This window comes from Pteropus medius, unplaced genomic scaffold (genome assembly GCF_902729225.1).
Source record: "Pteropus medius unplaced genomic scaffold, Ma_sr-lr_union100, whole genome shotgun sequence".
In the NCBI taxonomy this organism is placed as follows: domain Eukaryota; kingdom Metazoa; phylum Chordata; class Mammalia; order Chiroptera; family Pteropodidae; genus Pteropus; species Pteropus medius.
Window position 1 is genome coordinate 7,141,452 of NW_024346771.1, and position 17,035 is coordinate 7,158,486.

At 33.5% G+C, this 17,035-nt stretch overlaps 1 pseudogene; it reads right to left on the reverse strand.

Annotated features, from left to right (window-relative positions):
* LOC120613845 (sorting nexin-19-like) overlaps nt 1–15,902 on the reverse strand; it is a 74,251-nt pseudogene extending 58,349 nt beyond the window's left edge.
* Nucleotides 15,903–17,035: the final 1,133 nt, after the last annotated feature.

Consider the following 17,035-nt stretch of genomic DNA (forward strand, 5'->3'; position numbering starts at 1 on the left):
CTAACCATCAGAAAAATGCAAATTAAAACCACAATGAGATATCGCCTCATATCTGTCAGAATGGCTATCATCAATAAATCAAAGAACAACAAATGTTGGCGAGGATGTGGAGAAAAGGAAAACCTCATACACTGTTTGTGGGATTACAAACTGGTATAGCCACTATGGAAAACAGTCTGGAGTTTCCTCAAAAAATTGAAAATGGATCTACCTTTTTCACTTATTGGTATTTACCCAAAGAAAACCAAAACAGTAATTTGTAAAGATCTATTCATCCCTATGTTCATGGCAGTACTATTTACAATAGGCAAGATATGTAAGCCACCTTAATGCCCTTCAACAGATGATTGAATAAGGAAGTTATGGTTCATATATACAATGGAATATTACTCAGCCATAAAAAATGAAATCTTATCATCTGCAATTACATGGATGGACCTAGAGGTTATGCTGAGCAAAATAAGTCAGACAGAGAAAGATAAATACCACTTAATTTCATGTATATGTGGAATCGAAGGAACAAAAAAGCAGACTAATCAAAAACAGACTCACAAATACGGAGGACGATCTGGTGACTGCCAGAGAAGAAGGTCTTGAAGGGCTGGGGGAAAGGGTGAAAGGGTTAAAAAGTGCAAATTTGTAGTTGCTGATGGTCTCAGGATGGGGAGCACAGCATAGGAAATGCAGTCAGCAATAATGTAATGGCTATGTGTAGAACCAGAGGAGAGAAAGAATAATTAGGGGGATTGTTTCATAAACTGTATAAATGTCTAACCAATTTAATGTATACTTGAAACTAATAATAAAGTAAATTTTTTTAGAAATCAGATACTAAAATCTTCCAGATAAAAATACACATTGTTTACAAGTTAGTAATGGCAGCATGGCTGATTCATCACAAAAAACAAATATGTTTAGAAGATAACAGAATGAAATATTGAAGGTAATAAATGAGAGAGAAAAAACTGTCAAAGCAGAATTCTGTAACTGGTTAAAATAATCTTCAAAATTGAAGTTCAAATAAAATCATTCTAATATACTCAAAATCTGAGAGATTTTTTTTCAAGCAGACTTGCCCAACACAGAATGTTAACAAAAATATTATAGACTAAAATTAAATGATGTCAGGAAGAAATCCAGATACTCAAGAAGAAATAAAGAATGACAGAAACGATGAATATTTTCTTAAAAATTAAATACTCTTTTATAATTATCTCTTCATATTTCAAAGAGACTAGTAAATAATTAAGGTAAAATAATAAAAATACATGGTAGTGTTTTTAGTATAGTTATAATAATAAAATTTAAGGCAACAAAAATTAAAGGATGAAAAGGAGTCAACGAAGTTATATTCATGTAAGTTTTTACATTGTCTATAAAATAGTACATGATTTGAAGACATATTTTTATAACTTGAAGATAGGTATAATTTCTAGAAAAAGTGTTAAAATAATAATACAGTAAAAATATAAGCAAATACCTAATAGAAAATATTAAAGTGGAATCATAAAATGTATGCTTTACTCAAAACAAGGTAAGATAAGAAAAACAAAAACACCAAAAAGAGGGAACAAATACAAACAAATACAAATATGAAACATACAAACACAAGCATGGCAGCAATTACACTGATAAAGGTCTAGCAATTTTCATTCAATAATTTGCAAGCATATTTAGTGTTAATGTGTATTTTTGGATAATTGATATTTTCATTACAAAATATTATTTATCTGTGGATACATTATGTCTTCTTGAAATTTTTCTTTGTTATTAAAGAGTCACTTCATTTTTTTTTATGTTTACATAATGGAATTTTTGCCACTTTTATTCTTCAACCTTTTTGGGTTTTAACATTTACTGTTTGTTTGTTTTTTTCGTAAGAAGTACATAGCTTGGTCTTTTGCTATTTGTTTTGATTTGTTTTCTCCTTTATTTTAGTTTTGTTTAATTTAGTTGATAATTTCTGTCTTTTAAGTATTTAACCAATCCAATGCAACAGACAATGTATTATTGAATTGTACACTTGAAATTTGTATAAAAGTATTAACCAACATCACCCCAATAAATTTAATTTAAAAAATTTAATAGACCTTAACATAGAAAGTGAAAATTCCACAATTATAGGTGGAGATTTTAAACACATTATTCTCTATATTTAAAATCAAAAGGACAAGACTGAGTAGAATATAGAAGATTTGAACAATAGCACCAAAAAACTTGACCAGGATAATAATTATATTAGACTATAATGATAATACTGTCAAGTGCACATGCATGTTCACCAAGATGACTATATTCTGCATCATAAGATAAAAAGCAGTAAGTACCAAGAAGTGAAAATTATGCAAATTACCTTCTGCGATCATAACAATATTACATAACTAATCAAGAATAAAGTATCTTAAAATTTATGATATTTGGAAATTAAACTAATTCATATATGAAAGAAGAAATAAGAAAAAACACAAAATGTTTTAAACTGAAGCACAATACAACCAAAGTATTGCAATACACAGGATGTAGTAAAAGTAGTTCACAGGAAGAGATTTATAGCTTTAAATATGCTATTAGAAAGGAGATAGATATAAAATTAATTATCTAAACTTCCATCTTAAAAAAGTAGAAAACTGAAGTTCATATTACTCTAAGTTTACTCTTCCATTTAAAATAAGTAGAAAGAAGAGAATAATAAAAAAAAATTATGTAAATCAATGTAATAAACAACAAACTATATACATAGAGGATGAAAATTTGATTCCTTAAAAAGACTAATTAAATTGAAATACCTCCATAATACTGGTAAAAGGAAATAAGATATTTCAGACAAATTATCAACACCAGGAATGAGGAGGGGGGATTATAACAAATACTTCTTATTAAAATGACATAGATTTGGACAGAAGTGGGGGAAACATGGCAGAGTGAGAGACGTCCTCAGAGATCGTGCCTTGAAACAATAACAAGCTGAACATCTAAAACAACAAAAAATACCCAAACTGTACACCAGCACGTCTGAGTATGGAATCTGCGCATAAGAGCTACAACAGGTCAGAACCGCAGGTGTCGGGCGGTAGACTGGGACAAATAAAGAAGCTGCCTCTTGCAGCTGCTGGAGCTCTCTGCAGGAGGAGGGGGAGGAGTGAAGGTGCGGTGACATCCCTGATCAGCCCTACCTGAAAGTTCTGGGACTTTTCAATACAGCTGGCAGCAGGGCTCAGTCATAAGGGCAGAAAGCAGACAAGCAGGACGGCAGAAAAAAAAAAAAAAGTTAATTTTAACCAGCTGCGGTTGCAAAACCAAGGCTGAGCCGCAGTCCCCAACCCAGAACCCAGAGGGCCCCTCCTCCCATACCCTCCAAGACGGAACACTGCGGAGCCCCTTGGGAATCTGAGCAAATGCTGCCGAGAGACTGAAGCTGCCTCTTGCAGACTCAGGAGCTCCTTGCAGGAGGAGGGGGAGGAGAGAAGGAGTGGCAACTTTCCTGAATAGCCCTGCCTGAATGTGCTGTGAGTCCCACGCAGCCAGGCGCATGGCCCAGGTATCAGAGCAGAAAGCAAAGAAGCGGGATAGGACCACAGGTAAACAACAGTTGATTTTTACCAGTTGCCGTTGCAAAACTCAGGCTAAGCCACAGTCCCGAACTTCCAACCCAGAGAGCCCCTCCCCACATACCCTCTGAGATCGAACACCGCGGAGCGCCAGGGGAATCTGAGAAAACACTGCCAAGACTGTCACTGACACTGACAGGGACTGAAACCAAGGGTGATTAAATATTTACAAGAAAATAAGGAAAGGCCATATTAAGGCTATATATAAAGCAGGGATCCAAAAGGCTTAGACACCACCTACTGGAAACAAAAAGAAAAGCGCCTACCTAGCAGCAGGCTAGAAAGAGACCTTTATTGATAAATCTTCCTGGAAAAACAACAGAATATACTTCCATTAATGGTCAGGCAGAGAAAAAAGTCCATTTTACACCATGAACAACCAAGGTAACAAGGCATCTCAGAAAGATAGCAAAATCTCCAGAAAATAAGCTTACAAACATTGAAATATGCGACTTAAATGACAGAGAATTCAGGATGGTACTTTTGAAAAAACTCGGTGAGTTTCCAAATAGGTCATATCAACAATTTCAGGAATTGAGAAAACAACTAGATGAGCAGATCAAGGAGATTGAAACCCTCAAAAAGAACAGAATAGATCTGTTGGAGATGAGAAACACACTGCAAGAGTTGAAAAATGAAATAGCAAGCTTAGACAATGAAGTCAACCAAACAGAGGAAAGGATCAGTGATAATGAAGATGGAAATCTAGAAATAAATCAGAGGAAGAAGAGAGAAATTGAAGAATGAAAAATAATGAAAGAAAAATATAAGAACTAGCTGATATCATCAGGAAAGGAAACATAAGAATAATGGGCATTATCAAAGGCGAAGAAAAGGAACAGGGACTAGAAAGCATTTTCAGACAAATAGTGACAAGAATTTTCCAAATATAAGGAATGAGCTGAAGCCTGGAATTCAAGGAGTCAACAGAACACCCAATTATCTCAACCCAAAAAGGCCTTCACCAAGACACATTGCATTAAAGTTATCAAAAATCAACGACAAAGAAAGAATTCTCAGGGCAGCCAGGGAGAAGAAAATATTAACTTATAAAGGAAAATCCGTTAGATTATCGTCAAACTTCTCAGTGCAAACTTTACAAGCCAGAAAGGAATGGAATCAAATATTTAAACTATTAAATGAAAGAAACTACCAACCTAGAATAATATATCCAGCTAAGCTCTCCTTTAGATATGAAGGAGAAATTAAGACCTTTCCAGACATACAAACATTGAGGGAATTCTCCATACAAGGCCTGCACTACAGGAAATACTGAAAAGGGTCGGCTCACCTAAAACAAAATGACCAAAAAAAAAAAAAAAACTAGGAGTAAAGTGACTATCAGGCCAATAGAAGGAGAGGAGTGCAACCCTTACTAAGAACAGGGCATTATTATAAGCTTAAATAAGAATTGCTATAGCAAGATAGTAATGAACATTCAGCATACAAAAGGACAAACTGAGATAACAAGAATTGAAAAGGGGAGGAGTCAAAGATCCAAATTTGCAAAAAGAAATAGAAATAAGGCACACTCAGAAGAGAATGGATGAGTATATATATATATAACTATCTTTTTCTTATTCATAATGGTAACTACACAACAAAGATTCGGAATTGAAGTATATAACATAAAACAAAAAGGATCGGAAGGAAAATCAACAAAAGACAACCAAAATAAAGAAAAAAGAAACACAAAGACAAGAAAGCAATGGAAACACCGAGTTACCAGAAAACAAAAGATAAAATGGCTGTAAGAAGACCTCATATTTCAATAATCTCCCTAAATGTAAATGGACTGAACTCACCAATAAAAAGGCACAGAGTTGCTGATTGGATCAAAAAACAAAACCCAACCATATGCTGTCTCCAAAAGACACATCTCAGCTCCAAAGACAAATATAGACTCAAAGTAAAATGGTGGAAAATGATATTTCAAGCAAATGGCATTCAGAGAAAAGTGGGAGTTGCAGTACTGATATTGGACAAAATAGACTTCAAAATAAAAAATGTAAAGAAAGATACTGAGGGACACGTCATAAAAATAAAGAGAATCATGCACCAAGAAGACATGACACTTATTAATATCTATGCTCCCAATCAGGGAGCCCTGAAATATGTAAAGCAATTACTAACAGAACTTAAAGGACAAACAGACCAAAACACAATCATAGTAGGGGATCTAAGTACCCCACTGTCAGATATGGACATATTATCCAACAGAAAAATCAATAAGGAAATAACATCCTTAAATGATACATTAGACCAACTGGACATAATTGACGCTTATAGAGCCTTCCATCCCAAAACAGCTGCTTATACATTCTTCCCTAGTGCACATGGAACATCCTCAAGGAGTGACTACATACTGGGATACAGAGATAGCCCCAACAAATATAAGAGGGATGAAATCATACCAACCATATTCTCTGATCATAGTACTTTGAAACTAGAGATCAACTGCAAAAAGAAATCAAGAAGAATCACAAATACATGGAGATTAAATAACATACTACAGAAAATAGCTGAATCAGAGAAGAAATAAAAAGAGAAATCAAGAGGTACATAGAAATGAATAATAATGAAAGTAGAACATATCAAAACTTTTGGGACACGGCAAAAGTGGTCATAACAGGAAAATTCATATCATTACAGGCCTACCTCTAAAAACAAGAATGAGCCCAAATAAACAATCTAATGCTTCATCTTAAAAAATTAGAAAAGAAAGAATAAATGAAGCCTAAAGTCAGTAGGAGGAAAGAAATAATCAAAATTGGAGAAGAAATAAATGAAATTGAAAACAAAACAACAACAACAAAAAGCAATAAACAAAATAAATGCAAAAAAGAGCTGGTTCTTTGAGAAGGTTAAGAAAATTTACAAACCCCTGGCTAGACTTACTAAAGAAAAAAGATAAAGGACACAGATACACAAAATCAGGAATGAAAGAGGAGAAATTACAACTGTCATCGCAAAAATACAAAGGATCATACAAAAATAATAAGAAAAAGTATATAACACCAAATTTAATAACCTAGAAAAAATAGATCAGTACTTTGAAAAATACAATCTTCCTAGACTGAATCAAGAAGATCAGGAAAATCTAAATAGACCTATCAGTAGTATGGAAATTGAAACAATCATCAAAAGTCTATCAAAAAGTAAAAGCCCAAGATCAGATGGCGTCACCGGTGAATTCTACCAAACATTGAAAAAAGATTTAATGCCTATTCTCCTCAAAGGCTTCCAAAAAATCAAAGAGGAGACAATACTTCCCAATGCATTTTTTGAGGTGAATATCACCCTGATACCAAAACCTGGTAAAGATAACACAAGAAAAGAAAACTATAGACAAATATCTCTCATGAACACAGATGCAAAAATCCTAAATAAGATAGTAATGAACGGAATACAGCAACATATTAAAAAGATTATACACCCTGATCAAGTGGGCTTTATCCCAGGGGCACAGGAATAATTCAACATATGTAAATCAATTAATGTTATACAGCACATAAACAAATTAAAAAATAAGAATCATATGATCATATCAATAGATACAGTATACCTTTATGATCAGAACACTTAACAAAACCCATATAGAAGGACAGTACCTTAACATAATAAAAGCCATATACGACAAGCCCTCAGCCAATATTATACTTAATAGTGAAAAACTAAAAACCTTCCTCTAAGATCAGGAACAAGACAAGGCTGTCCACTATTGCCATTGTTATTTAATATAACATTGGAGGTCCTAGCGAGTGCAATCAGACAAGAGAAAGATATAAAAGTCATCCAAATAGGAAACAAAGAAGTCAAACTGTCACTGTTTGCAGATGACATGATTCTCTATATAGATAACCCTAAAGAATCTACAAGAATACTACTAGAAACAATAAGCAAATACAGTAAAGTTTCTGGATACAAAATCAATGTTCAAAATTCATTGTGTTCCTATACTCTAATAACCAAGTGTCAGAAAAAGAAGTGGAAAAAATAATTCTTTTTGCAATTGCAACAAAAAATAAAATACCTAGGAATAAATCTAACAAAACATGTGAAAGACCTATATAATGAAAACTACAAGACCCTATTAAAAGAAATCGAAGAAGATACAAAGAAATGGAAAGATATTCTGTGTTCTTGGATTGGAAGAATCAATATTGTTAAAATCTCCATATTACCTAAAGCATTACACAGATTTAATGCAATCTCCATCAAAATCTCATTGGCATTTTTTTAAAGAAATAGAACAAAAAATCATCAGATTTGTATTGAAGCACAAAAGACCCTGAATTGTCAAAGCCATCCTAAGAAAAAAGAATGATGCTGGAGGCATCATTCAGCCCAACTTCAAATTTATACTGCAAAGCGACAGTAATCAAAACAGCATGATATTGGCAGCAAAACAGACACATGGACCAGTGGAACAGAATCAAGAGTCCAGAAGTAAACCCATATTTATATGGGCAAATAATTTTTGACAAAAAAGCAAAAACATTCAGTGGAGAAAGAAAATTCTCTTCAATAAATAGTGCTGGGAAAACTGGAAAGCCACCTGCAAAAGAATGGAACTAGGCTGTTGTCTATCACCACTTACCAAAGTTAACTCAAAATGGATTAAGGACCTGAATATAAGACTTGAAATGATAACACGTGTAGAAGAAAACATAGAAACTGAAGGACCTTGGACTTAAAGAGGATTTTATGAATTTGATCTCAAAGGCAAGGGAAGTAAAAACAAAAATAAATGAAAGGGGCTACATCAAACTAAAAAGCTTCTGCTCAGCAAAAGAAACCATCAACAAGGTAAAGAGGCAATCATCCAAATGGGAAAATGTCTCTGATAAAGGCTTAATATCCAAAATATACAAAAAACTCATTAAACTCAATAACAGCAATGAAAAAACAAATGATTCAATCGAAAAATGGGCAGAGAACCTGACAAGTCACTTCTTCCTAGAGGACAACATACAAATGGCCAACAAGTATGTGAAAAGATGCTCAACATCACTAGCTATAAGGAAATGCAAATCAAAACCACAATTAAATACCATCTTTCACCTGTTAGAATAGCTGTAATCAACAGAACAAGTAATAACAAATGTTGGAGAGGATGCAGAGAAATAGGACCCCTCATACACTGCTGGCGAGACTGTAAATTTGTACAGCCACTACGGAAAACAGTATGGAGTTTCCTCAAAAAACTAAGAATTGATCTGCCATATGATCCAGCAATCCTTCTAATAGGTATTTACCACAAAGACTTGAAAACTCATATCCCAAAAATTATTTGCACATCGATGTTCATAGCAGCATTATTCACAGTGACCAGAACACAGAAACAACCGAAGTGTCCTAGGATAGATGTTTGGCTAAAGAAGCTGTGGTACATATATACAATGGAATATTACTCAGCCATAAGAAGAGATGAAATACTGCCATTTGAGACAACATGGATGGACCTCAAAATAATCATACTAAGAGAAAAAGCCATATAGAAAAAGTAGAAAATCACATGGTATCACTTATATGTGGGATATAAACCTAAAATCAACAAACAGGACAAACAAACAGAGACTTATGGATATGGACTATAGACTAGTTGTTACCAGATGGTAGAGGGTAGGGGAGGAGGAGGGAAGTAGATGGGGTAAAAGGGGTCAAATTTAGCGAGGTAGGGGAAAAGTGAAGTGGGTAAAGGGAATCAAACATATGGTAACTGAAGGAAACTGGACTTTGGGTGGTAAACACACAATAGAATATACAGATGTTAAATTATAATGTACACCTGAAAATTATATAATTGTATTAACCAATGCTACCCCAATAAACTTAATAAAAATTTTTTAAAGGGATAATCCAAAAAAAAAAGATCAATCCTTTTCCAACATTTTAAGACTATAAGAGAAAATGGACACTACCCAATTATCATAGGGTAACCAAATTTAAATAGCAAACTTTAGACACAACCATATCAGAAAAAAGAAATATGCAGTAATAAATCATTGTGTATGTGTATTTTATTAATTTAGCCTATAAAATAAAATTGGCATTTATTTGAGTTTATATACTATTCTGCTTAGTTTTTGTCACACAAATGTTGTTGAAACAAAACAACCCTATCACTAGTTACCAGTGGCAATTAGTAATAATTAATAACACAACTAATTAAATAGTATGTATGATAAAAGCACAGTAATATTTTATAATATTTTTCTATTCCGAAACAATTATTTTAACATTTATTTTATTTATATTTTAACTCTTCTTTGAATATTTACATTTTATAGGCTATATTGTTATATGTTCTTAAGGTATAAAAAAAAACTTTTTAAAGGGAGGAAATAATTACAATAGGACTAAATAAACAAATATTACATATTTAATAAAAAATATTGAACTGCTTTATTTCTGTCTTATACAGTAGAATATTTTACTCTGTTTTCCTTTCTAATTATACTTCTTTGAATTGTCAACAAAATTTTAGAAATTCTTCTTTTCTTATATGTAATGGTAGAACTGAATATATACTAAGAAAAACTCTGACTTACATCTTTTCTCTTATCAAATCCACCTTACACTGATTCCTGTTATATGATGTGATGGCATTGAGTTAAATATGCTCATAATAAGGGTTTGAGCATGGACCACTTTAGAAATTACTACCAACAGTAGATTTGGGGGCTTGTAAAAGTTAGTTTTCAGTTTTTCAATTATGGCCATATACTCTCTATCTACAGACCTGTTTTGGTATTGCAGCTCTTTGTCAGTCATGTCCTTTGCACCTAGAAATTCATCATATATTTTATCCATGACTAAAATGGATAATTAATCATATATTTTACCCATGACTAAAATGTCCATCATTTTTAAACACTCTGAAAAACATTAGCTGTCATAGATTAAGTTTTTCTTTCTCAGGTGAACTCTTTTAAAATTGTGAAATTGAAGTTATAATCTAAATAAGTTACAGTTTTAATAAAGACATTTAGAAACTCTTATTTAACTTGGATGCCATTTCTAGAAACACATTTTGAGTTTTGAAGCCATTTTGCTTTCAAAAAAACGATTTCTGTTTTTTTTTTTTTTTTGAACAACTTAGGTGCAGTCAATTCATCTATTTTTCATGTCCTTATAATCTCTTCCATGATAATCACACTGTTTTAAAAAACAACATGTAAATTTCTACTTTTATTATAATACTTTTTCTCCACTCGTATTGTCACCTTTGGGGCCTATTGAAGTTCAGCATTGCCCCAACGATAGGGGGCAGGGAGAGGGATAACAGCAGCACAGGCGTGTAGTTAGCATTTTTCCTCCATTCCTCCTCAAATGACACATTGAAGAGTCACAGGTCAGTGAGATTTAAAAGTTTTATTCAAATGTATTTTAGAAAGACAAAGAGTGCCCAAAGGAGGCACATGGTCCCAGTGCTATAACCAACACAAAGGGTCTGAAATGGCTACAAAATGGCAAAAAGGCCACAAAATGCCATCAAAAAGGGAGAAGAGCCCAGAAGGTCAACAAGGACTCAGAAATGAGAATGTCTGCTTATATTTGGGCTGTGATGGATGATTCCAAAGGCATTCCTAGGTGATTGGCAAGTAAGGTCATTTTGACTGACATCTGATTGACACTAGGCAATAACTTTGCCTATTGTGCATGTGTGCACCTAGAACTCATTCTGTTATAATTAGATTCATGAACTTCCAGGCATAGTCACGATATTATAATGATGGTATAATGAGGCTGAAGTTATAGGCAGTACTTTCTGTGCATGCATTTGTAGCTGGTTTAATCAGCAGCTTTTATGGCCTTTGTTCTCTAGGATTTGGGGTAATTTATAACCCTAAAAGGGAGGTATTTCTGGGAGGTCCTTAAGGAAGGTCTTCAAGGGAAGTTTCCAAGGTTACAGAGCTGGGCCCCTATTCCTTTGTTCCCCTGTCACTCATGTCTGGCTAGCTACCTAACAATATCCTCAATATATTTCCAAATTAGAAAAGAATATGCTTCTTTTCCCAAATGTAGAAAATATGATTTTATGGCAAGCCAGTATTTTAACATCTATCTATGACCAGCAACAATGATAGCCATCTCATAGGCACATGTTGAGAGAGCTATCTTCTTCTTTTTCCATAAAACCAAAAATCTCATTAATTGCTTCCGCACATTTTGAGGTAATCAAAAAATAAGCAATCTCATATTAATGTCTACATATTATGCAATGTGCTCTGCTTTGATTATATATCGCACTAATACAGTTTTATGTGTTCCAACTGCTATAACACAGTTGTTTAGCTTATTTTACTATGATGTCTGGGGCAATATTACAATTGTTCTCATTTAATTAGTTGAACTCTTAAAAGACAGTCATAACATCGAAAAGGTTAAAAATTATGCTAGCACTATGCTAATATGAAGCACAACAGTTACACAGAAAAATCAAAGACAGACCATTCATACTCATAATTGCAATGCTCTTAAGTTGCCCATTTAAGTTGCTTTATTCAGATGGTTTCCTACATTTGAAAAAAAAAAACAGTTACAGGGACTACTATGATATATCATATCATTTTTACACTAAAGTAGTGTACTCTTGTCTTATTTTTTTTCTTTAGCTATTGTATGTGTCTTGAACTTTTTCTTCAAACTTCTGCATCCATCACAAACCCTTTTCTGCATCTCAGAGAGGTGTTTTCAAGGGCCTGGGATTTTCAATATTAAAACTGAGACAGTCTCCAACAAATCATAATACTTGGTCACCTTACACATGTAACAGTCATACCAAAAGCTGATAAACACATATGAAGAAAATTTACAAACCACTACACTCCAGGTTCCTAAACATAAAATTTCTTAAATAATAATAGTTATAAGGAGCCATTTTAAAATATGATACTATATCATTTTTAGGATTCAGTCTAAGAATGTAATGTTTTAACATTAAAATGTAAATCAATAGATTTTACCACAAGATAATTAAAATGTTAATCAAACCACTATCAGAGACTATATTATGCTGATCAGCCCTGTAGCTAGCCCAGGAGGACACCTTCTGAACAAAGGAAGATTTTTGCTGGGGTTGCTAAACCATTCTCTACACCTTTGAAGGGGAAACAGGAACAAACAGAGTCATTCCTTGTGACTAAAACCATGGGGAATTAAAGGCTGGGAACTGCCAACAGGGCTTTTAGTCTATATATTCTTACTTTTTCACACTACAAACTCTTCTCCTTCCTCATTGTATGTCCATATCAAAGGAAATGGGTTAACGAAGTCTTTTAAACTGTGACTCACAGGAACTAAAGAATTACATATAAACTGAATTCCCCCAACACTCAGAGTCCCTCTCAGTGTCTTTATTCTGTCTTTCTCACTGTCCCTACTCAATGCCTTTCCACGTCCCTCTCAATGACTTTCATCTGTCTGTCTCACTGTCCTTGTTTCTCTCTATTGTCACTGTCCCTCTCAGTGCCTTTAGTATGTCTCTCTCTCACTGTCTCTCTCGCTGTACCTCTCATTCTCTGCCTCTGAGATGAGACTATACTCTGTCTGCAGTGTTTCTAATAAACTTTCCTTTTGACTCTAAAAAAAGTTAACAGGGTAAACAATTTCACCATTAACATGCAAAGAATTTAGAGATTATCACTCTGGTCCCTTCAACAAGAAAACTCTGGAGAAGCTGGAAAATCCATGATTTGTCCTAGACCCATCAGACAACTGATGTCACAAGGAAAATCACCATTCAATAATTTGAATAAACAAGTACATCCAGAGAGCTACAACATCTAAATTTGCTTACAAGGGGCAGAAGCTACTGGAGACATAAACCAATAAGAACAATCAAATGGTTATTTGATGACTGGTGGAGACTGAGATTATACCAACTTAAGAGTGGGAAACTCCTGGGGACTGCAGTCTTATGGGAGCCCTACACTCTTGTGTGCTTTCTATCCAGGAAATCCACCAGGTTCTCATGATAAGAATGTGGCTTTAGCAAGAAAAACCGATAGATGGTCACGGGGATGGAAAGCATAGCATAGAAAATGCAGTTAGAATTAATATATTGGCTAAGTGGAGAGCCAGAGGAGAGAAGAAGCAATTAGGGCAATCATTTTATAAACTATATAAATGTCTAACTAATGTATTGTATACTTGAAACTAATTAAAATAAATAAATAAATTTATAAAATTAAAAAAAAGAAACACGAAGAGTAGGCATCTTAATACACAACTAGACTCTACTCTAAAAGACCAGTTTCTGAGAGGAAGAAAATCACAAGGGAATAAATCTGAAACTTTACCTTAGCTGGAGGAAGAAAATATAGTCTCAGCTTCTGTCATACTCTCTTCCTTAAAGAAAAAATAAAGTTGTTAGGAAGAGAAATTTTAGAAACTAGATAGATTAGGAATACTAAGAATGCTACAGTCTGTGAATTAAATAAAAGACAGAGACCTCATATACTATGTACCTGAAAACAGAAGAAGAACTTGCCTGTATAGACTGTAGTCCCAGGCACAAGTTTATTAAAAGATTGAAGGTTGAAATAAAAGATTATAGAACACTTCCTCTCCCCATGCCATGCAACCACACAATCTTCCTGTGCAAAGTAGATAAATTTGAAAAGCTGAAAAACATGGAATATATCTGAGAAGATGCCTGAACACAAAAGGAGGAGGAGAACAAACAAGAAAATAAAAGAATTGAAAACCTCTGATAACAAGAGATACAACAAAAGTTATATATAGCCCAAATCAATACCAGGTTAATAAAATGTCTCACATTCAAGACCTATTTAATTCAATAAATGTTATCCAATAAGAAATGTCTGGTATTTAAATAAAATAACGTTATACTAAGACACAAGGAAAAGCACAGCTGAAACAAAGGACAGAATCCAGATTGAGCTACATTAAGAATTATAAGACAAGAAATTAAAAAAAAAATAATAACTATGATTAATATGTTAAGAGCACTAATCAAAATATAGAAAACGTGTAAAAGCAGGTGAGTAAAGTCATAAGAGAGAAAGATTTAGAAAAAAGTCAAAAAGAAATATTACTCAGTACAATTTGGAATAAGGCAAAGATGTTTCCTTTCACCGCTCCTTTTCAACATTATACTGAAAGAAGTAATTAATAAAATAAGACAATAAAAGGCATACAGATTAGAGAGAAAGAAATAAAACTCTTTGTTCAAAGATGACATGACTGTGTATATAGAAAATTCAAAAGAATTGACAAAAAGTTTCATGAAACTAATAAGTGATTATAGCTGGGTTTCAGGATATAAGGTAAATACAGAAAAGTCAGTTTCCTATATACTACCAAAGAACAAGTGCCATTTGAAATTGAAAACATGATATCATGTATATTAGCATCACCCAAAATGAAATACTGAGGTATAAATCTAACAAAATATGTACAAGATTTATATGAGTAAAACTATAAAATGATAAACAAAATCAAAGAAAAATTAAATTAATGGAGAAATATTTCACATTTATAAATAGGAAGATTCAATATTTTCAAGATGGAATTTTTCACAACTCGTTTTTTTAAATTCAATGTGGTTCCAATTAAAATCTCAGCAAGTTATTTTGTGGATATCAGCAAACTGATCTCAAATTTTAGATGGAGAGGCTAAAAATCCAAAATAGCCAACACAATATTGAATCTCAGCAAAATTCATCATAGATATTAAAAAGTGTTTTAAACATTTTTTGGAAAACCAAAGGACCTAGAATAGTCAACACAATTCTGAAATAGTAGAAGAAATTTAAAGAACAAATTTTACTAAGTTTAAGAATTAGTAAAGCTTCTGTATCAAGACAATATCTTACTGGCAACAGAAAAGACACAACAATCAACTGAAAAAAATAGACAGTTCAAAATTAAACCCACACAAATATAATCAACCATTTCTTTACAAAGGTGTAAAAGAAATTCAGTGAAAAGAGAATCATTTTGTTTTAAAAATTGTGCCAGAAAAACTGAGTCTATGTGCAAAAAGAAAAAGAAAAAAGAGAAAAAAAAGAATATCCTAGGCACAGAGAGCTTATATTAAACAAAGATTAACTCAAAATAAGTCATAGTTGTGGGGTGGCTCCACAGTGTAGTGGTTACCACGTCTGTTTTACACACAGAAGGTCCCGGGTTCATACCCCAGGTGGAGCCACAGATCATACCCCAGGCACGCCAGTCCCCAGGCCCCGGGTGTGCCAGCACCCCTGAGTGTGCCAGGGATGCCAGGCTCTGGGTGTGCCAGGCCCCAGTTTGGGCCGCGAGCATGTGGGAGGAGATGCCCCACCTTCAGACAGAAAAGAGAAATACAATAACTGAAATAAAGAAAACACTCCAAGTATTCAGCAGTAGATTGGATGAAGCAAAAGACTGAACCAGCGATTTGGAAGACAAGGTAGCAGAGTACACCCAATCAGAACAAAAAGAAAGAAGAATTTTTAAAATATGAAGAATGTTTAAGAGACCTCTGGGACAACATGAAGTGTAAAAATATCTGGATCATAGGAGTACTAGAAGAGGAAGAGAGAGCAAGGAATTGAGATCTATTTGAAGAACTAATGACAGAAAACACCCCTAACTTGGCAAAGGAATTAAACATACAAGTTCAGGAAGCACAAAGAGTCCCAAACAAGAGGAAAACAGACCTAGACAAAGATACATCATAATTAAAATACCAAAGGTCAAAGATAAAGAAAGAATCTTAAAAGTAGCAAGAGAAAGGAAGCTGATTATTTACAAGGGTACCCGCATAAAAATGTCTGCTGACTTTCCAATGGAAACTTTGCAGACCAGAAGGTAATGGCAAGAAATATTCAAAGTTACAAAAAACAAAAATCTACAACCACAGATACTCCACCCAACAAGGCTTTCATTTAAAATGGAAGGCAAGATAGCTTCCCAGACAGAAAAAAAGCTTAAAGAATTCATCACCAAAAAGCCAGTATTATGAGAAATGTTAAAAAGACATGTAAAAAGAGAAAGGGTAAAAAAGAAAATAGAAATAACAAATATGAATAATAAAATGGCAGTAACAATGTACCTATTAGTAATCACTTTAAATGTAAATGGATTAAATGCTCCAATCAAAAGACATAGGATAACAGAATTGATAAGAAAACAAGACTCATGCATATGCTGTCTACAAGAGACCCACTTCAGATTAAAGGACACTCACTGACTGAAAGTAAAGGAATGGAAAAGATATTTCATGCCAATGGAAATAGCTAAACCAGTATTATGCTCTTATATCAGATAAAATAGACTTTAAAACAAAGACTATAATAAGAGACAAAAAAGGACATTACATAATGATAAAGTGTTCGATATATCAAGAGGACATAACTCTAGTAAACATATATGCACCCAACATAGGAGCACCTATATACATAAAGCAATTATTG